Source organism: Dermacentor variabilis, chromosome 6 (genome assembly GCF_050947875.1).
Source record: "Dermacentor variabilis isolate Ectoservices chromosome 6, ASM5094787v1, whole genome shotgun sequence".
Lineage (NCBI taxonomy): Eukaryota > Metazoa > Arthropoda > Arachnida > Ixodida > Ixodidae > Dermacentor > Dermacentor variabilis.
Genome location: NC_134573.1, coordinates 98,586,856 through 98,609,256, shown reverse-complemented (window position 1 = coordinate 98,609,256; position 22,401 = coordinate 98,586,856).

Sequence of the window (22,401 nt, the reverse complement as noted above, 5' to 3'; positions counted from 1 at the left end):
TCCGTGACCAACGACCTTGAAAGAACTGCGCAGCTTCATTGGGATAGCGTCGGCTGGATGCATAAAAGCGTGTGCAAAAATTGTATGTATGAGCTTGCTTCTTTGGCATCTCTCTGACAGATGTTAGACGGTGCACGTTGTCTGCGAAGCCCACGTACTCAATATCTTCTGGGATTGAAAAGCGGCGCTCTCCCGATGTTTGTGGTGCACCCTGACGCAACAATAAAACCGCCCATGTAATATCGGTGCGCATCCGTACAGTTTATCCAGGACCAACTAAATCATCGTCGAGCCCCACGTTCTGCAAGTGGCTGTTTGTTAGGGTTAATACTTTAGCGTATTCAGCACAACGCCACACGCAATGACATAGCGGGGGTTGACTGCGCATCGGCACAATGCTACAGCAGCTTTACGCTTTGCGAGCCTCGAGTATATCCGAGGCAATAATAAGCTTCCACCCGCTATTCCAGGGTGGATGGCACTCCTAGCCTGTAGATTCAAACACCGAGGGTCGCCTTCTGTCTCGCCGGAGTGACCAAGCACCTGTTTCCGTCGGAGCGCGTGCTATTGATGGCGGTGTATGCGCAAGCTTGGTACACAATAATTTTGTGTCTGAGTTCCTCAGTTGCCTCGAAAATGCGAAACACCGAGACCAGCCCACTAAACTGTTTACTGCAGGGAAATCCGCAGATGTGACAAGGGTTGAACTCTAGCCTGAGTGAAATCACACATTTAATTATTTTATTTCGCTTGTCTCCAGCGGTAAATCAAGTGCATCTAACTTGCGCAGCGATAATGCTTTCTAACATTTGTGAATACGGCGTGTTCGCTCACTGCAGTCGCCTTGAAGAAAGAAGCACGCTGCAGGACGAACTGGCGAGAAAAATCATCCTGGTTAGAGGGGCAATGGGGATTTTTGGGAACGCTGTACTTGCGATAGCGCTTCTTTTGTGCAATGAATAGAGCAACTATTATTAGTATATTTAGCGAAGTCTACCTGTTGTATGCGAGCCTGAGAGGCGGCCACGTCTCTTAAGATCGACTACTGCAGTATATTACATAATTGACGATTGCGCATTGCTTATCATCGGTCACTAAGGTTATTGATTTGTCATATGGCCCTTTATAAGTCATTCCACCTATAATTGCGCCTCACCATCGCGAAAACAATGATCATTCATTATTTGTCGTATATGCATTTAACTTACTGAGTGATACTAAGCGTTTACTATCTATGAGAGAACTGATGTGCGAGATGCTGAAACTTTTCTTAACCGTGTAGCGACATTATTGATACGCAAGATAAATTGTTATGAAGTTACTCCACGTCGTTACGCAAATAATCACGAGGGCTAGCCCGTCAAACCAAGCAGCACACTCGTATCTGCTGATTGGTGAGTGATTCTAACGGCCATTGTAGACGCGTATAGAGTGTTCTCTCGATTACAGAGCCTCCTTTTCTGCTCTGGCACCGCGAAGACTCTTGTTTTTCAAAATATGTCACGGGTCTGCGTGCATCAGATTAGTAATAGTAGGTACAAGGGATGCACAACCTAACTTCGAGTTTGGCATCTTTGTCGTTTCCATCTCAGAAGCACATAGCTTCGCCGTCACCACTTGTTTCTCGGGCAACATGAGTTGGCTTTGTTATTCCTCGAACGTCATCAGAGTCGTTTGAAGGTTTTAACCTTCTGTTTTTCAATAAATGTTGATATTTTGCAGAAGTCGCGGATTTGACGACCACGCCTCACGGTAAAGATTTCCAAGGCAGGCTCGTACCGGCAGCGTAAACACGGCGTCTCTAACAAAAAAACAACATGTATTCGATGCTCCCTGACAAATACGTTTCCGGAATCCATAAAAAAATGCTCGCGTCATTAAGTCTCGGTACACTTGGAAATGTGACTGCGGAGCTGCGTCAGGAAAAAAAACAGGCAAACAGTGGTGAAATGTGAGCTATGACACTGCGGTGTACATTAGCGTTTCCTAATATAGTGGCAGACATAAAGACAAGACACGGTAGTGCATGTGACACGTGACAGCTCAGTACATCTTAAGCATTCGTAGCTATTCTGAAATATCTTCGCGCTCGCGTCCCTCAAAGCCTCAATGTCTGCCTGGTGAGAAAATTGCTTTTGGCCAAACGCAAATTTATATGTAAAAGTTGCCCAAGGAAACATAGCCATTGTCCACTAACTAATATTGGCCACGAGACAGCTCGTTAGAATGGGGTGAACGAGGTAGTATCCTAAGGGAAGTAGTAAAACCTAGGAAAGAAACCAAGAAAATGTAGAAATATTCATAAAATGAGTGCTTTTGGACGGTTAGTTTAAGGATTACGAAGCATAATTGATTCAATCAGCTGGTAATTTGGATGAATAGGAGCAATTTGATAAGCATTTGGAAATGTTTCAGTGGATAAAATTCGGGAGACTCCACGATGGAGTCTCCCGAACCTGCTTCTTGCGTGAAATGTAGGCAAACGCTTAGAGTAAACTATGTGAAATGTGTTCTTATAGTGGGCTCTCTGTAGAATCAAATGGAGCATAACGGAATAGAGCCTCAGTGCAGCGATCGCACGGGTTCGCAGCGATCGATTACGCATTTGCATGCATGTCCGCGCACAATGTTTTGCTTTCGCTGGAAGCGCGTTTTCGCACCGTCCCGTGAGCTTCAGGAGGCAGCATATGAACATTTTGCAGTACAATAGCAACCTTTGCTGCATGTACGCTGTCAGAACTGTTCAAAATAATTTGATTATAGAGACTTCGACGCCTGCGGCGACTGTGATGTGCCGTCGCGATGATTCAATCTGTTTTTGTATTCTAAGTTCTTGGACATTTAATATTATTTCTCATGCTGCATTGCACCGTATGCTTATCGGTCTTCTCAGCGTGCGATTTCCCTCTGCTTATATTTCGTAATTCAGTGCAATAATTCATAACACAAACATGACCAAATGACAGGGTGCCACGACTAGTCGTTGTTGCGCCCTGTCCCTTTTTCTTTTCGTGTGTGTGTCCATTTATTTGGCGTCCTTATATGGTGTAATAACCATGTGCAATGCATTTTCTTAATGTGCGTCTTACCGCTCCCGTTCCGTTCCAGTGATCTTGCCCGTATCTAGCATCAACAAGTTCATAGACCAAACCGTTGTGACATTAGCCGGGAAGCGGGCGTGGGCGAGCGCCTCAGTGCACGTTTTCTGCTACTCACAAAATATCGCAGTCCCGGCAGCTTAGGAGAAATCTTCCTCGCTTCAGTGTTTGATGCATACCCGAGTTAGAGCCTATGGATCTCTGCCGGTTCTAAATTTCGCGAGCCAAGCTTCACGCAGCTCCTTGTCCTGCGGCTACGTGTGAATAAGACTGACACCGGGCTCCGTTGCGTACGTCCGGCACTGCGGCACCGAGCCTACCATGCTGCACGCCTCCAAAGGCAGTCACTACCTATTATAGTACTTTAAAATGTAGTCAAGCAGACACTCAAGGCGGTAAAGCCTCACCACTTAATCAAAACCGCAGCGCAGCTGGGACTTAAAACTTTCGTTTTCAGCTCGCTTCGGCCCTTCCAAAGCAGCCGGCGCGGTCGCTGTGTCCACGTGATCCCTCATGCCCCGTGACGCCGATGGTGGCGCCACATTTTCCAGTGGTGGAGCTCGCCGCCAATAGGACATTCTTGTTCGGTATCGGAAGGAGAGCATGAAGACTATGCCCTGTGCCCTTTCATGCATCCTTGTTTCAGACACGGACACCTTTCACCGGCGTCCCTCCGAGACAACGCTTCTGAATGAAGCCGCACCCTGGTCTCGAAGGGCCCAACGCAGTGAGTTTACGAGGTAATGAGGCCCCTAAGCTGCCGTGGACGAATTAAAGCGTATACTGACAGGATCCCATAATGACAGCAGGTGTTGTATTCTGTGGACGAGAGCTCCTGGAAGCTAAGCGAAATGAACGATTTGGTCACACAATTGTTGGCAAGCTTTCGAGAAAGCGCAGCTCCGAAATGGGGCAAGGCAGCAAAGCCGCCGAGCGCAAACTCACAGCTGGTATACCTGCTTGTTCAAGGCGCGATGCAGACGTTGCTACTGATACGATCTCTGATACGAACACTGATAAGACCGTCTTTCTGCGATTCTCTCGCAAGAAGCTCCGCTTTCTTTTAACTACAGGCTAGGTTTGTCACCTTTGCTGGAAGAGACTAACTATAAGTATTTGGGTGTCACACTTACTAATACTTTATCATGGAAGTTACATATAGATAACTTCTACTATTCCGCATTCCGTAAACTATACTTTTTAAGACACAATGTTAGAAATTCTCCCCCTAGCGTAAAATTACTTGCTTACAATTCACTACTTAGATCGAAACTTGAATATGCATGCGTTGTCTTGGATCAGTTTAATAAGCAATATAACCCTCCTAGAAAAGGTACAGAGGAAACCTTTAAGGTTTATTTACTCTAAATTTTTCCCGTATGACTGACTATCTGAATTAATACAGATTAACGGTATTCAATGTCTTTACCATGTAATGTTCATGCCATCAGAACGTGAAAATGGTGCCATGAGCTAATCTTAAGCTTCTTGTTGCTCTTTTGCTAAACAATGTTAATAACAGTCACATTTGATAATATTAAAAAAAACTTGCGCAACTCGTATAGCGGGGTCAGACTCGCGCCAACGGCGCTACTCGTCGACTTTACGATGCATCGAATTAGTAGGGGAATGCAGAATTTGTGGTCGAACACCTTGCTTCCGCCACTTCGCATGTCGCACCACGTTTCTCACTTGGAGCATCTTCGCCCGTAGCAAACAGGACGCTAACCTCGTTGACCTCCCTGCCTTTCCTCTCTTTGCTATCTCTCTCTCTCTATCTATCTATCCTCGCAGTAGCGTTCTTCCGAGAGGGCTATGCAATGCTTTAATGATCGTTCGGATGCTTCTTTTGAGCTTTTTCTTTATTGAGCTGTTCTGTTGGTCGCTGGGGCTATTTCAGCGAATGTATCTACTGTTCGCTTCACTTTGCTGGGGGCTTGTAGCTTCTGCCTTAAGGGGGTGTAAGCCATTCCTAATGATGACATATCTTGTACCACTCGACAAGACGCCGCGTTTTTAAGGTATCAACTATTTCAACGAGCCCCTTAAGGCTTTGGCCTAAATATATGCAATATATGCCGATTACGATGTATCATAAAGCGAGTATGCTTAAATGTATGCCTGCATATGTCAGTTATTGACACAAATTGCCAAGAGGACATCAAAGGGGCTATTCTGTAAGTGTCCGCCTAGTGGACATGTCCATTTCATCTGCTGTTGAAGTGTTGATGTGGTTGGGGACAACTGCCCCCTTCAGAAACGTACCCCAGCCCCACCAATCTGAACTCCAGCAGACGAAATGGACATGTCCAGTAGGCGGACACCTCCAGAGTACGCTCGCTGTAGCACACGAATGTTACCAGGGTGAGCCTTCTTCAGAGTAGTTGCAGGCTTACAGGCCATACAAGTATGCCTGTTTGCACTATACCTACGTTTAAAACCTTCCCGTAGTATCCCACACTATTCATAAGCGCAGCCGACATTTAGGCGCGCAACGAGTCCTGTATTCCCTTTCTGATATCGGAGGGCGGAATGGTGAGCCCGCTCTTTCATTGCCTAAATAACACCTTTATTTACCTTAACTTGAGAAGGATACGGTGCGCGTAGATGTCAAATTAACAAAGCTTTAGTGGGGTGTTGTAGCGCTAATGAAACGGCCTGCTTATTATATTTAGTCATCATGCTACACAGAATGTATCATGATATCGCAAGTGCGAGCTTATGTTTGCAAAAACCGCTTATACTTCAAAAAATACAAATAGACAATGAATAGAGTCCCGCTAACTTTACGTAATTGGCAGCAAATCACATGATTGATGTCATTATTGGGGCAAACAGTAACGCTACAGGTGAATCTCACAGTTTATTCAAGAACTCAAAGTGGGCATAACAATGAATGGATCAATGAAACTGTGCCTCGCCCAAGGTTAAACGCTGAGAGCAGTGTCCTGTGCAAAAACCTTCGGTGATACTTAGTGTTTTCGTTCTGTTATGCACTGAAAATCAAGGAAGGCGTATATCATCTCTTGTTATTTGCGGCTAACTGATCATGTGTTTAACTCTTTACCATAATCTAAGGCCACTTCTAACACTGCTTAAGAAAAGGCGGAAGTTCGCGCTCTTAAAAAAAAAGAACATGGATACATCGCTTTTTCCTGATAATTCCTCGCGCGTCTCTGTATAGACGTTCTTTGGCTTTCTGGGAATTCATGACGCCAAACTTTAGATGCCATCTTCAAAGGCAGTTGTCAGTCGCTGTCGTGTACACATTTTTGTGTCGAAAGAACAAAAAAGAACATCTTAGGCTGCTTGTGGGAACGGGTGTTTGGTACCCTTTGATACGCGAGTGAGGGACGGAATGCGTGACGTCTGCTGAACATCAACATTTGCGACTAAACCGAAGGTAAAAAATAAGTGACGGCGATGATAACATTTAAAACATCAGCAAGTTTTCCTATCGCGCAGAATAGAGAAAGTGCGAAGATGATGGCTAAATATTTTTCTGCAGAAAGGAATAAAGATATGCATTATCAAATTACGCTGATCTTTTATTACAATTACTAGAAATAATTTTAGACATGTTTCACCAGGATATATATTTAGGTTTGGAAATATATGTATCAAAACTGCTGTCATTCTGGAAATTGATTCCCACTGTATACGCTTTGTAAACTCAGTGGCCACAATTCGTTACTTCCAATATGTATCGTAAAGTAAATATTCGGATGTGTAATAAGCGAAAACCTTAAAAAATTCGAAAACTTGCTTCAATTTATCATTTAAGTAATGTACGCTTCTCCGAGTAATGCAACTGTAGGACTAGAACACTGTTTTCTTTAAGTGCGTAAATTATAAATGCATCATTTAAGAACTTCCTTAAAACTTAGAACGATTAACCCGTTTATACAATAATATAAGAAGCTCACAGACATATCTATTTTTTCTAACCTCGTGGGCGAATTTACCCATGAAATTTCTTCTTATACGACTTCCCGGCAGAAGGCTCCTTAAAACGCCTTCGTGGCCTTTCGGCTACGCTTTGTACTAAGGGAGGCGAACTTAAGAGTATGTAGTTTCATTAACAAAAAGTAGGATACATTGACCATAGCGTCAGACAATTATCGGCTCGCTCGATCACCCCCCAGCTCATGTGCATCTATTTGTTTAAATGCCTTGCGAACTGGGGGATTATCCTCACTTTAGCTATCCTTGCTCACATTTTACAGATATCATATTATACATGGCATGCCGTTTCTAAGTACGCAGGACATTAAACAATCCACACTGCGACCAGCTGTTTTTCCAGTATGGCTTCTCCGACACACCGTCCAACGTTTAAAGGAGCGTCACATGACGCGCTTTCCTTGAACGTCACGCAACTCAGTGCAAGTGGCCCGGTGCGATAACATGCCGTGCTAACACGCAATTCGCGGCGCGAGCCACTATCACCGGACACGCCGCAGAATGGTGCTCGCGCGCGTTGTTGGCTCCTGTTCTCGCGTTACGTACGTGTTCTTGCTATATGGCACCAACTGTGTATCTCGCAATCCACAACGGGTGCCCCGACAGTTCCGGCACTGATAGGGCTTGCAGTATCCCACCACGGAAGGGCTATATACCGCTGAGCGACATGCACGTGACGAGCCTGCTGCTTCGTTTCTCGTTACATGCGCTTGTCTATAAAGTGTTCACATATTTTGGGCAACACAGTGGAAGAGTGTCTTCGCCAGCAGACCCTCTACCAAAGAGCTGCACAGTTCTAGAACACAAGTGACGCACCGCCAGCTGCGAAAAAATAAACAATCTGTGCGAGTGTCATGCATGCGCCACCTGGGCTTTCTTCCTTTCTTTTTTTTTTGCTGATAAGAGAAATGGCGAAAACTACGTTCTGTTAGGATACCACGCCGGGAGAGAAGAAGGAACCTATGCGGGCGCTTCATCAGCTTAGTGTGAGGGCCCGGTGTGCGACCTACTAAAAGCTCACCTTTGCTTCAAGTGTCTGTAATTGTGCATTAAGAACACACAGGCTTCTTTCTTTCGCGGGCACTAAGGCCCGCGTATCTCATATGAAAGCTGAGATGTCTTGAAGCTAAAGAAATAATGGTTTTACAGAAATAGAAGGTCAAGGCCGGAAATGTCGTATTTATTGAGTGCTTCTGAAACCCACGCAGCAACTACGGAAGAGACTTATGAAACTCCCAAAATCCACTACAGTGAACTGTTCACTTTCTGGTGCAGCAAACGTGTCAGTAACAACAAATGTTACATATACTGTGCATGTATCGATTCTGTGGGCTAACCCGCTGGAGCAAAATAGACGAGTGTTCATGACAGCATGAGAGTACATGTAACACTTCTAGCTACAGTGGTATTGTTATAAATATGTCATAAATAAATTCTTCTAGCATAGTTTACGTCAGAAATAGCGCATCCCTTTTCTAAGGGGGACATATAGTAGAATTAAGAAGGAACTGCCAGTGGAAGCGGGAAGAACATATTATTCTTGCTCGTGCCTAGCTGTCAAAGCGTACGCGAGGGAAACATACAAACAAAAATAACGCACGAATGCGTATGCCTCAGATAAGGAAGGTATAGTTTGTTCAGTCAAGGATGACCGTGTAAATTTGTAACTTATCAAAAATGCAGCTGGCAGAAATTGCCTCCGTTTAAAAACACAAACTTTCCAGTTTCTTCTCCTTCGCATGTCATTTTCTGGAGGCTTTATCTCATTGAAACGCCTTTCTGTGCGGTTGTAAAATTTACCCGCCGCAGTTTTCGATATCGAAACTGCAGCTATGTGGTAATATAGAAAATTGCCGTATGTTGTGGAATTTTTTGCGTAAACGCAGCCTTGTCAGTTCTTTTTTATGTAAAAGATTACATGCATTAAGGGGTAAGGCGGCATTACGCATCTCCTGTAGATAATGCCTTGACTGTCACGTGTCAGATCCGCTACCATGTCTTCCCATCCACCACGATATTAGCAAAGGCCTATGTACATCACGGTGTCATATCTCACATTTTACCGTTGTTTGCCTGCGTTCCTCACGTAGCTCCGCAGTGACATTTCTAAGTTTACCGAGACTTGACGAGGCGCGCATTTCTTTATGTATTCCTACAATGTATTTGTCAGGTGGCATGTTTTACATATTGTTTTCCTTTTAGAGACGCCTCATTTACGCTGCTTTAAGGAGCCTGCATTTCAAATCCGTTCCTTCAACCGTGGGCGTCAGAATCCGTGCGGCTGCGAAATATCAGCATTTATGAAGAAACAGAAGGTTACAAATTTCAAACGTCTCTAATGACGTTCAAGGAATAAGGAAGTCAACTTGTCTTTCTACAAAAACAAATGACGACGGTGAGTCTAGCACTTGTGAGATGGCAAAGACAAAGATGTAGAATTCGAATTTAAGCGGTACATCTCTTGTACCTACTATTACTAATCTGATACGCACAGACCCGTAACATATTTCGGAAAAGAGGAGTCGCTGCGGTGCCAGAGCCGAAAAGGAGGCTCTGCGACCAGCGCATGCGCAAGAGGAAGATGGAGATCAAATGGTAGACTGCATCCTGGAGCTGGGACCTTTGTACCAGCCTGCGGGTTACCACAAAGTTTTTCATATGTAAATAGTTATAAAGAAATTTGTGCAGGCGGATATCTTTTCTTGGGCAAACAGGCAAGACTGGCTCGGCTGCTCACCACATGTTTCAACAGAAATTTGCATTTGTCCAAAGGGAACTTTCTCGGCACGCGTTAGGCTTTGAGAGATGGTAGTTTGAAGAGATTTTGCAATGCCTGTCTCTGCTTAATATCTACTGAACTAGCCAAAACATATTATAAAGCGTGCTCTTGTACCGTGCGTTGGGTACATAATAAAGTGCCCCAGATGATCAAAATTATTCTGTAGCTTGTCACTACGTACGGCATGTGTAATGATCAGATGGTGGTCATGGCATGCAAAACGCCAGTTTTACATCAAAGCTGTATACCTCTACGTCGTTGTAAGCAAAAAAACTCCCCATACGTGGGACGATCCCGGATATAATGCAATACCGGCCCGACCTGCAGCGGAGGTGAAGCAGGCGTTCTTCTGTTTAAACATGGGGTTTTACGTGCCAAAACCATTATATGATGATGAGGCATGCCGTATTGGGGCACTCCAAAAATTTAGACCACCTGGTGTTCTTTACCGTGCACCTAAATCTAAGTTCACGGGTGTCTTTGCATTTCGCCCCCATCGACATACGGTCGCCGTGGCCGGGATTCTGAACCGCAACCTCTTGCTTAGCAACCAAACACAATAGTCACTAAGAAGCCGCAGAGGTTTGAAGCAGGCGTTAGGCACCCCGCATACGTGGGCAGATCCAGAAGATAGCGCCATGCCTGGCCGAACTTCGGCGCGAGGTGAAGCAGGGGTTAAAGGGGTAGAGACATGAAAATTTTCGTTCATGCGTTCTTCGACTCAAGCGTTACGTATTGCTTCAGGAAGCACCATACCCACCGCGGGATTCATTTATACCCGATAAATAATTTAATAGTAGCATTAATACACGCAGCAATATCGTTTTCGGTTTCTGGGTTCCTGGTGATGCTATACTGTCCTAGGAGAGGAAACGGAACACGGCTCGGTCACGTGGGTCACAAAAAATAGTGACGTAAAATTATGCTACGTCGTCAGCTGGCGCATGCGTGCGCTATGCCAGCAGAGGTAGACAGATGGCGACTCGAAGTGCATGTCGCGATTACTATAATTATTGCGACGAGCGACATCAACGGTAAGGAAATATTATGGCTCGAGAGAGTCGGTGATTCATTCCGAAGGGCCGTCAGCTTTAGCTTTGAAGTGAACTGGAAAAGGGCTAGCGACGTTATCGGAGCCGCCGAGCGATCATCGGCGGTGAGGCTGCCAGCGGTGCCAGAGTGACCCCTCCTAAGTCGCTGATTGCCCACTTTGCCGCACAGCTGCCGCATAAATGGGTCCCCTTCCGATCCTCTCTATGGCAAGGACATTTCGCCGTTCGCGAGCAAAACTGCCGTCGCACGGCGGCCCGCGAACGGCGTGCGACGTGTTGCCATGCCGGTAACCTGGACGGGCACCTTCAGAAACGCGAAGCGAACGAGAGACCGCTCCGAGCTGCCGAACTATGCGACTCGCAGATGCTACGTAAACTGCTCTCCGCTACGGCGCTGTGCATGTCTCAGTTAGCCAGGGGCCAGGGTTAGCTCGGTTACAGTGTTCTAGAAGCGTGTCGAACAGATAAAGGTTTTTTAGAATGACAGAAAGCTGAGCTACTTGGTAAGGATTCATAATGCAAAGAAGGGGTAAGGCGTTCAAACACGGACACAAGAGAAGTAGACAACACGAAGGCCGCATATCCTGGTCCCTTTCGGAGCCGGCTGTCTATAGTGTTACACGTTCAAGGCTCGTCCACGTTACCGACACGGCAACTCGCCGCATACCGTTTGGCGTTCGCGGGCCGCCGTGCGGCGTTCGTGTTGTCCACTTATCTCCTCTTGTGTCCGTGTCTGCACGCCTTACCCCTTCTTTGCATTAAGAAAGGATTTTATATGCCTGTAGCTCGGTCGTAGTGGAGGCTATGCTCGGTTGCTCGGCTCAGCAGGCTCCGTAATCGGCATTCATGATTACTCATGACACGTCACGTTTTTGTGCTAGTGTGCTATGACGTCAATACTAGTGCTAGTGTGCTAGTACACATCATAATAGCCGCGCTAGCGATGGGTGTCGACCACGAGAAAGAGCTTTTAGTGACATTTTGGAGCTGAATTAAAATTATTTTGAAATGCTTGCAGCGTCTAATACCTCGTTGTGGGTGTCATCGCATACAGAAGCAGCCTACAAAATACTTCTTTATAGCATCAAAATTTGGTGTCTCCACCCCTTTAAGCATTCCCCATACGTGGACCGATCCGGATGTTAGTGCAATACCGACCCGACCCGCGGTTGAGTTTAAGCAGGCGTTAAGCACTCCGCATACGTGGGCCGATCCTGAAGATACTTCAATACTGGCCCGACCCGCGGCGGAGGTGAGGTAGGCGTTAAGCCCTCCCCATACGTGGGCCGATGCAGAAGATAACGCAATACCGGGTCGACCGGCGGTGGTGGTGAAGCAGGCGGTAAGCACTCCCCATACGTGGGCGGATCCCCAAGATAGTGCAATACCGACCCGACCCGCGGTTGAGATGAGGCCGGCGTTAAGCACTCCCCATACGTGGGCCGACCCCAATGTTAGTACAATGCCGGGTTGACCCGTGGTGGAGTTGAAGCAGGCGTAAAGCACTTCACATAAGTAGGCCGATCCCGAAGAAAGTGCGATGCCGGGAGGACCCGCGACGGAGGTTCAGTTCCCCATTAAAATGCCCACATAAACAGCTGCGCTGGTCATCCTTCTTCACTGAGTTGAAGGGCATTGAAATTTTTTCTACAGTGAAGCCGTTAAGGGCTACTTCCACCAGGATCTTGTCCGTGTGTCGACACAAAGTCCGAGTCTTCGCCTCCTGCCTGTGCCTTAGACGCCACCTGCGTTTTCTCCTCCAGTTTCTTGTCAATTGTGCGTAGCTCTCGACCTTATCTTGGAATACTTATCTTGGAAAAAATCATTCTGAAATTGGCGCTAAGATTGCACTATAGTTACGCCGAGTTTCATTTACCTACCACAGTTAATTAGTCCACAATAAAGTTGTAAACGTGAAAGAGTTCCCGTTTGCTTTCAATACATGGCCATCTACAGAGGGAGCATGGTTACAGAAAACAGGTGTAACTCTTGTTCCATATAAGCTATCGCGAAAAATAATTATATGACAATCGGACGGTAAAGCGACTCGAGCATTACCCGGAATTTCACATACTTTCATAATTATGTAGTTGACAGTGAAGTTGTAAACGCTGTGGAATTCCATCTGGCATGTGGAAGTACTTTCACACGTCAGAATAAGAATAAATCACTCCAAAGTCAAAAGATGTATTCGTTGTCTAAGTCCTTCAATAATAATAATAATAATAATAATAATAATAATAATAATAATAATAATAATAATAATAATAATAATAATAATAATAATAATAATAATAATAATAATAAAGTTTATTATTATTATTATTATTACATATGGATTACGATTTTTACGATATTTTTTGTGATAAAAGAAACATACAAACGACTGCAGTATGCAAAAAACTTATTTCAGTATTTCATTAAGCATGTCAACACAGGCTTTCAAATGCTTTTTGCTTGCAAAATTGCTTTAAAGATATTCTAGGACGCCGAAATGTTAATATAAGAGGCTTTTTAAAGACAAACTGCAGCGATATTTAGATTTAAACTAAAATATGCACACTAAGGACATAGTACACATATGCAATCACCTGCAGATTTTTTTCATATTTTTGTTAGCGCTCTCAAAACAGTTGTTCCTAGTGGAAAATAGCAGCAGACCGCATCGTTAGCTCGCTAACGATGGCTTGTAATGCCGCTTTCGAGGCCTTCCGAGACGCACATGGACACAGTGCGCTGTGTCAATTTCTCTCCCGCACGACTGTGACTTTGAATGCGCATTGAAGCTTTGCCGTTGTTAAAGTAGAAAGCAAAAAAGGCCGCCCGCTATCGAATATTTGAAATGCCGCTTTCGAGAATCTTCCGCGCCGCTCGTGGACACACTTGGCCATTGACCATGAAGGGAAACTATATTTTTGCTTTTTATGCAGTTCGTTGCTTTTTCTTTTCAATAGGCGGCTATTTTTGAACACGCTCCGAAGTTTCGCTGATCTCGTGCTTCCGGGGCGCCTGCGGCTCATTTAATAGATAGACCGTGCAGCAGCTAGTCCGAGCATGCTGCCTTTCTGTCGGTCTTTGACTCGGAGAGCGACAATGACGCGAAGCCTGGAACATCGTCGCCCAGAAAGCCCAGAACATCGGTGAACTCAGCCCGCATAATCCAACTCTTATGCTTGCAGTTAAATTTTTCATGCGAAATACCTGTTCAGTAAAGACTTTTCCGTTTTTCATACATAGTGGCTATTAGAAGGCAATAAATTTTGTATGTTTCATAATTTTTCTTAGACATTTTTCTTCGTTGATACAGGCGTGCCATTATAAAGTTTGTTCAATCTTATCCCAGAATGTTGATTCTGGCAATTTATACCTTTTTTATAATATACAGCTCAATAATAAAATTTCATTGCTTGAAAAGTGTACTCAATGTGTTTTTGTTGATGTATTACGCAAAATATTCAATGAAGTAGTTTTTTAGAGAAAAAGAAACGATCTGACGTAACCTGCAAAAAACACCTATTTTCCGCACGGTAGGGAAAAGTTAATATCACAGGTACTTAAAATACTTCACAATACGTGAGGAGGAACGTTGTTGCCACTTAATCCAGACAGTTCACCTTAAAAACATGTTCAGCAAGCGACCAAAAGTGGTTTATTGGTGTCCACGAGACACACGCCATATCACAACGTAAAGAAAACTGACTTTTCTCTATACACCGCCTCTAGCACCTCCAATGAACAGCGCAACAATGTTGACCCGCATTTGGCCACTTGATAGACCTTCACTATAGCACCACCTCGAACATCTTTTGCTAGTAAGAGGACAGTTCGCATTTATGAGTAAACCTTTCGTCCATACGTTTGAGTAATCAACATATCATTTGGAATGCGCCATTTCAGCCGTAACTTCTTTGTGCTTGTGTTTTAAAACGACAAGGCAAATAAACTTAACCATTCTGAGAAATTATTGTCAGATTATTGAAACGGCGTTCCCGTTTTTTTAGTAACCAAGGCTGCAATAAAAATTACGTTTTCACATACATAATGACTGGGAAGTTCTCAATGCTTTCCAGATTATTAGATTTGAAATGCCGACTTCTGCATTAATGAAAGTGCCGGAGAATTTACGTTCCTTTTCAAGAAACAGCGAAACTGACTTCACTGTTAACACTCCTTTCATTTCTTTCTTTGCATTCCCGTTTGAAAGTGATTTTACCTCACCTGCCCAAATATTCATTGTCGTTCGTTTGTCGCATTGCATTGCTACATAGATAGAATAGTTTTTATGTACCGCTTATTCTATGCGTTGCATACAGATTGTAACCAAACGTTCTTGTTGACGGCTATACGTTCCCCGATTACGGGCCCATCTTGATATTCGACAAAACGTCGATTACATCAGCTCCTTGTACAAAGTCTTAACCATGCAGCTCATTTAACATTGTAAAGCATCAATGAACAATGTAGGGCCTCACCTGAGAATCCCGTACGTCAAGTTCCAATGTGCTAACGAATTGCACTGACAGAATAAACAAGACTACTTTTGAGACAACACTTTTTAATGAATATGTATGTGGCCCGACATTTCTTAAGCATCTTTTTTTTTCGAGAGAGGACTCGTCATTTTTTTACTTTGCTTCATTCTGGTGTTGCCTTAGACTTATTCAGTAGTGCTTCTGGTACAAGTTGAATTTTCGTAATGGTTCTGCTTGGAATACGGTTTTAAAAGCGCGCTGCATCCCTTTTCATTGATGTGGGGAAATTCAGTTTAAGGTAGAATAGACTGTTTCCCAAAGAGTTTGCCGCAGGGCATAGTTAAATGAGATGAGCAGAAGCGGAGTTATTGGCAATGAAAAGTGCCCCGTGTTCCCTTTCGCGGTACTTCCACTCATGCTTCAATACTTTGCACTGCGAAGGCTAAGGCCGAGTGCGGCGGGGGCACACCGCTCCACCTAGTGAACATATCACTGTGACGCGCAGTTGAAATGTGATCTTACATGTTCACGTCGGCGCCACTATTTCCTGTGTGGGCGCCTACAACGCACCAGTTGTGATCAGCGCGCCACACTGCGCTAGGTGAGCGGACTCGTCGTCGCACCATGCTGCAGCGGCGGTACGCTGTACAGGGTGTTTCGCGTAACTCGAACCAATGTCACCACTTGTTGGGCGTGTTGGTAAACGGACTTGCAAAGCATATTTAGCGCCAGCGAAGGAGAACCGAAGGGAGACGACACCGCGAAGCGCTATTGTGGTGTCGTCTCCCTTCTGTCCTTGTTCGCTGGCGCTCAATATGTTTTCCAAGTAAGTTGAACCAGGGAATAAAAAGAAACTCGTTAGCCGCAGCTTAATGAAACCAACCGCATATAGTTTGCCGTCATGTGACGTTCCTTAGTGCATTTATTCAATTAACCAATTATTCCATTATTTAGGATTCAATTAAAATTCATATTCACTTTAGTGCCAAGTGTGTTTCGTTCCAGAAACACACTTGGCACTTGGTTCCCAAATGACCGATCCACTTTTTTGTCGTAACGTACAAGTTGCGTGGAGATCTCTTTCGGCGCTTAAAAAAAGATCCCGCGAATTATCAAATAAAACCTCGTGACTGCGATTGTGCGCTATCATGCTGCTGAGCTCTCAACCGCGCGTCGAACTACCACTCATCAGGGACGACGCCGCTTCCTTTCCCGTGTGCCGCCGCCAAAGATGCAACAGTGCTGTGAAGCCGATGGCCAGAGCCGCGGCCGTTCACTTCGCCACGCTCCGCGCGCACAGTTTTTTCGCACGAAGCGTGGTTGAGAGCACTGCAGGGCGATAGCGCATGAGGGCAGTCACGTGGTTTTATTTCATATTTCGCGGGCTTTCTTCAAGCGCCGAAAAAGATCCCCACGCAGCATGTACGTTGCCACGAAAATGGGATCGGTCACTCATGAATCCCCTCTACAACGTAACCAAACGCACTTGGTCCTAAAATGATTAAATATATTACAAATGCATCTTAGGTAATTACCCACATAAGCGGAATGAAAAGAAATCCGCTAAGGAGCGTCAAATCACGGCAAACCACGTCTCGTTGGTTTCATTCAGCTGCAGATAACCACTTTATGTAAATCCTTGGTTTAAAGGGAAGCTTAAGAGTCTGTCGAATTCAATAAGACGCTCATATACGGATGCGGGAACCTTATAAACCATGAAGGTAAAATTTTGGGGGGGATTTTTCACCTAGGAGTGACGCAATCGTCGGTTAAAATTGTGCTGTAGGTCCGCCCTCCGTCGAGCACCGCGCGCTGCTGCTGACGCTGACGATGCGAGCGGAGGCCGGAAACCGCGGCTTAGTGACGTCAACACTGGTGTTCCGCTCCTTCGCAGTCTCCGCGACCGTGCCTGACCGGGCTTATTTCTGCGTGCGTGCCGTCCTAATCTGCTTTGCTCGACCCTACATTCCTTTATTTGTGTGTATATAGGAGTGGTAGTTGACGTGTGCAGCATCAATTGAACTTGTAGGCCGATCATGCCGGCGTTCTGTGCAGCCTACGCTTGCACGAACACCAGCGGCCGTGACGATGTTCCGATGTTCCGATGCTCCATTAGTTCCTGCAAGACAAGAAGCTTTCAGCTAGGTGGGAGGCTGCTGTGAAGCGAAACAACTTCAAGCGCTCAAGAACAACAGTGTTGTGCTCTAACCCCTTCCGTGACGATTACTACCGGAGTTTATCAATAATGCGTGCTTTAGGTTCTCCTAAAAAAAATAGTGCGCTGAACGGAAGGTGCATGTTTATCGCCCACCCTTAACGCAGGTTTCATCGCCAAGCGCCGCGAATGTTCTATTCGCACGTGTGTTGTGAAACAGCCTGCATACAGCTACCGTAACGTAGTGCAAGCGTAAAGATTCCGTGTATTGGAAAGCCTGCTCACGCCAAGAGGCTGCGCTCCCCCTTCTCTCGCACACATAAGAAACCAACCATCTCACGTAGCCCACGGAATGCGCCGGTTACGAGTATCGTGCGGATGGCGCGCCGATGAAGGTTCTATACTAGAGGTGCTGCAACAGCCGGTAAACTTTTCCCGCGTTTAAACCGTCTGTGTAGATTGCCGACAGCTTTGGGGCAGCGTACAAATGCTGAAGATCGCATCACCGCTTACGTTCTGCGAGGAGGCATGCAGGAACATAACACTACATTTGTTTGCCCGGAAACGTACTCACTGGAATGCTGAATGCAGCTTAGCGAAAAACATACTCGCCAAAGAACATTTCCAACACAAGAAGATGCTAACACTTCGCCTTCGTTCGCGTGGAAAGCAGTGCTTGCACCAGCATATTTTGCTTCTTGGAGAGGCCGGCTCTTCGCAATCGGCTCGTACATGTAGTATGTACAGGTATGTAGGTACGTGTAGTATGTACAACTATAAACCCCTTACAAGTGATCTTGCACGCGACAGCGACAGCGCTACAAGCGAGGCGATGGCTGTCGCGTTCACTCGTCGTCTGCAAGCCGAACTCCACGCGAGCGACGGCTTTGAGCGACGACTTCCCGGTATGAGGGCAGCAATATACGCGCCGAAACTAGCGTGACGCATGCTTTATCAATTTAAGTTGATGTATTTTACTGAAGAAGGAGCACAAAATATTTGAAAAGGTCTTGCACTAGGTTCTTATTCTTGCACGTGTAAAATTCCATAGTTTGCTCGTTCCGTGCGACAAACAGTAGTATTTGAGTTATGTACATCCAGTTTCGGCTTCGCACAATTGGCTAGTCGCTCATAGCATTTCCGGGAGACGAGCGACGAGTTCTAGATTTCTAGAAACGAGCGATCGAGCGACAACACCGAGCGATTTCTTCAAGCGGCGGCCCGTTTTGTCGCTCGAAGCAGTCGCCCGTCACCGTCGCGCGCAATACCGCTCTCGTAGAGTTTGGACTTAACGCCGAACTCCTCAGAGAAACGCAAGCTCTCGAAAATTTCCATGGCCGCCTCAGCAAAACACCACCAAACTACTTTGCACCGTGCTTCGTGTGTAGCGGCAGCAGTCGGTCCGGACGAACACAATTGTTGACGTCACGAGTTGCCCGACCAATCGCAGGCGGAAAACGAGGCGCGCGAGCTGGGCGTGTCTGCTGCTGCACTTTTCGTCGAAAAAAAAATATGTTTGCGCCTTCTTTCGCTCAATTTCGATGCGATATTCGAATTCAAAGCGTTGAAAGCCACTGCGTACTGCTCTTCACTCATTTTTTCTGGAAAAGCTTTCAGCTTCCCATTAAGTTACCTCAAATAGACTCGATAGCTAATCACAGCTACATGAGGAGGAGGAGGAGAAACATTTATTAAAAAAGAAGAAAGGACAAGCAGGTGTCTTTCTGCTTGTGCGGGAGGCGCCCTTAGTCCAGGGCTCCTGCGGCTCTTGCTGTCTCCCGGGCCCGCCGCACCAGTTGTTGCGGGTTACGAGGGTCCGAACTAGTCGGCACGGCCTCCCGCTGCTCAGGTGTGGGGTTGGGTATTTGCGGGGCCGCCTTCACCTTGGGGCACGCCCATGAACACCAGCTACATGAAACTGTATTGCGCATGTACCGCATTTGCTTAGGGCACGACAGAGTTTCAGTGTGCTCTCGCGCTTATATGTTCCTGTCAGGCCGTGTTACCCGGTTTGGTCCGGCCTAGTCTTGCACCAGCTTGTCCGGTCTCGCTAATACGATTACTTTTGAAAACTCGAAAAGTCTTAAACCACGCGAAGTTTAAGGTCTGACCTTAAACTTCGCGTGGTTCAAGATTTGTTGAGTGTTCAAAACTAATCGAATTAGCGAGGCCCAACTGCCACGACACTTAGAAGTAGACTGGCCAAAGCTTACTTCCTACGCGGCAGGCCGTGGTCGAGCGTGAGCAGACCATAGTCGGCTTCTTCTAGAACTACGTAATCTTTATCAAAATTCGAAAGCTGAGTCTGTTTTAGCCTGTTCAATAATGTTCGTCAGTAAATATACACAGTAATCGGTGGAAAAAACGTACTGATCCAAAGACCCTTTTTGTTTTATATTAGGCATTGAGCAACGACGCATGAGAATATGCTATACGACAAAATATAGCTCGCAATAACAGTGAGGAGGAGGCTTTTGTTGAAAGGAGAGAGTATGAGAAAAAGGTGACTTCCTTCTCCGCGTGCGAGCTCCATGCAGTGTGCATGACTGCAAAATTTGGCTGACTTGTTCGCAGTAGAGTATGCAATCCGTCTACTGCGTTCTTTCACTGAGCCGAAGGGTGGTACTGGGGCGCTATAACGTAAAACTATTCCAAACTTTTCTATTTCAATTCTGCTATCAGCCCTCCACGATAGGTCAAAAACTTTTTTCGACCACCCCCACTTCACCTGTCTGTCATGCGACGTCACGAAAACCGCGATACCTCCCCATCTGATATGACGTGTACACACTGATTATGCATGATTTGACAGAAAAAAAGAAAATCAGTTATTTCTGATTCGACCCCTTTTCGCCATTAGCCCTCGGCTATTGGTAAAACGTTTTCGGGCTGCACCCACTTCACCTGCCTGTCACGCGACGTCACAAAACCGCAAGAACTCTCCGCGTCAAAGTGACGTGTACGCGATAAAGATGCATTAATATGTCGAACAAAGCTGAATTTTCTTCGGAATAGCCGCAGGCTGCCCCGTTCTGAAAGGAATAGAAGATGGCTGCCGCCGATCGCTCAGACGCTGGCTACTCGCACCTGCCGGAGAGCATGGGTGTATTTAAGTGTAATAAAACTTCTTGTACGGCCGTGTAAGGTTTTCGAGCACTTTCGGCACGTTTACCCCCTCATTCTGCCAACTCTTCTTTGCTGAGGGTCCTTTTTAGCGTCATTCTTGAGCTTCCGTTGCATGCCGGCGCCATTTTCGAGCATCCACCGCAAGCTAAGTAAGGGAAAGCCGACCAATCGTAGACGCCGGCACCACCCTCTTCATCCGGTTATCGACTTTCAGTGCAGTGGCTCGGCCCCATCGAATCCCTGTCCACTTGAGCGTTCTCCTCGCCTCTTGTCAGCCAATTAAATACGACAAGCCGCTCAGTGTAGACAATGTTATTCGTTTTTCAAGCAAACAAAAGTGACCTCCTATGAGCGTTTGATTGGTCTGTTCAGACAACCCTGCGGGTGACCGCCCGGTGCTTGCGTTAGTGGTTACGCAAATTTGACGTCAGGAGATCCGAATAGAAACATATTTGAATAGTTTTACGTTATAGGGCCCCTGGACCTTTTTAAGCCAAAACCCGCTTTTGAATTGAAGTCAAGCCTGAAGAATATAAAGAAGCGAAAGTTTTTTCTCAGTCCTGTTACGTATATTGGTACATTTTATTTTCTTAAAAGTTGCACTTGTAAATTTTACAAAATACTTATTAAACAGGAACTTTTCCCGCAGGCATCAATAGGAAACGCTTCGAGCAGCGTTTAGTCATATCATTTTTCACATTTAGGGCTAAAGATGGAAAGTATAAGGCCACATAAAAAAAAAAGTCTGTACCACTTATATGCAGTCACGCGAACAATCAGTACGTCCTTGTGCAAGGATGAGTACACAAATTCTTCAGCATGCTTGCCGTAGCTGGCATTCAAATTGGTAGACATTCTGCTCCGCACGTATATATTCTGAGCAATATTTAGTGTAGTGTTCCTCACATTTCTCTACATGATATGAATTATCGACATTTCGATCCCAAATATGTAACTCGCATTTTTGCTTCATCATCGCATCTGAAAATAAAATAAAAATAAAATTAGTTTAATACAACGGTGAACTCACTTTTTGAAGAGTGAAACTTGAAGTTTATTGCACCAATTTTCTCAAGAGTGGGCGCCTCTTCGTCTGGACAGGCTTAAAGGTTTTTTGGTATTTCATCGCCGTGTCCTGGTGCGTCAACCTCGACGGCTCCCTTCACCCACGAACATGATTTCAGAGGACGGTGCAAGCTCGCCCGCTTGCTTTTTTCATAATTCTACACTTACGCGGGGGGGGGGGGGAGGACTACAGCCCCTGAAGAGCCACCTTACCAGTAGAGAGAATGTCGGAATATGCCGTCGTCTCAAAGGCAATCGTTTTACTGTCGAAAATAAGTGTTGAGGGAACAGCGCATCTGGCGCGAAAACCGCGCGTTGTCGTGGACAGCGTTGCCCGGATTTCGCGAACCGTGTCGTTCAGTCGCAAGGGATCGCATGTGTGTAACAGCACCCGCTGGGAAAAGGAGTTCACGTAGATATGTTTAGGGTCGGGTATTTCAGCAAAGGCATGCACGCTTTGCGGCGAGTGACTACCCCACATCGTCCCCTGCGTGGGGAGCACATAGAGACTGGTATGTAAACTGGGCCGAGAAGCACGAAGAGAACTCCTCAGCCTTTTTAATAGTTCATGGCAAGATGGTGCCGTCCCACAGGAGTGGAAACGCAGCCGCCTGGTACCGCTACTAAAAGCAGGAAAGTCGCCGCTCGAACTGGCATCGTATCGGCCTATAGCACTTGCCAGCTGCGTCGG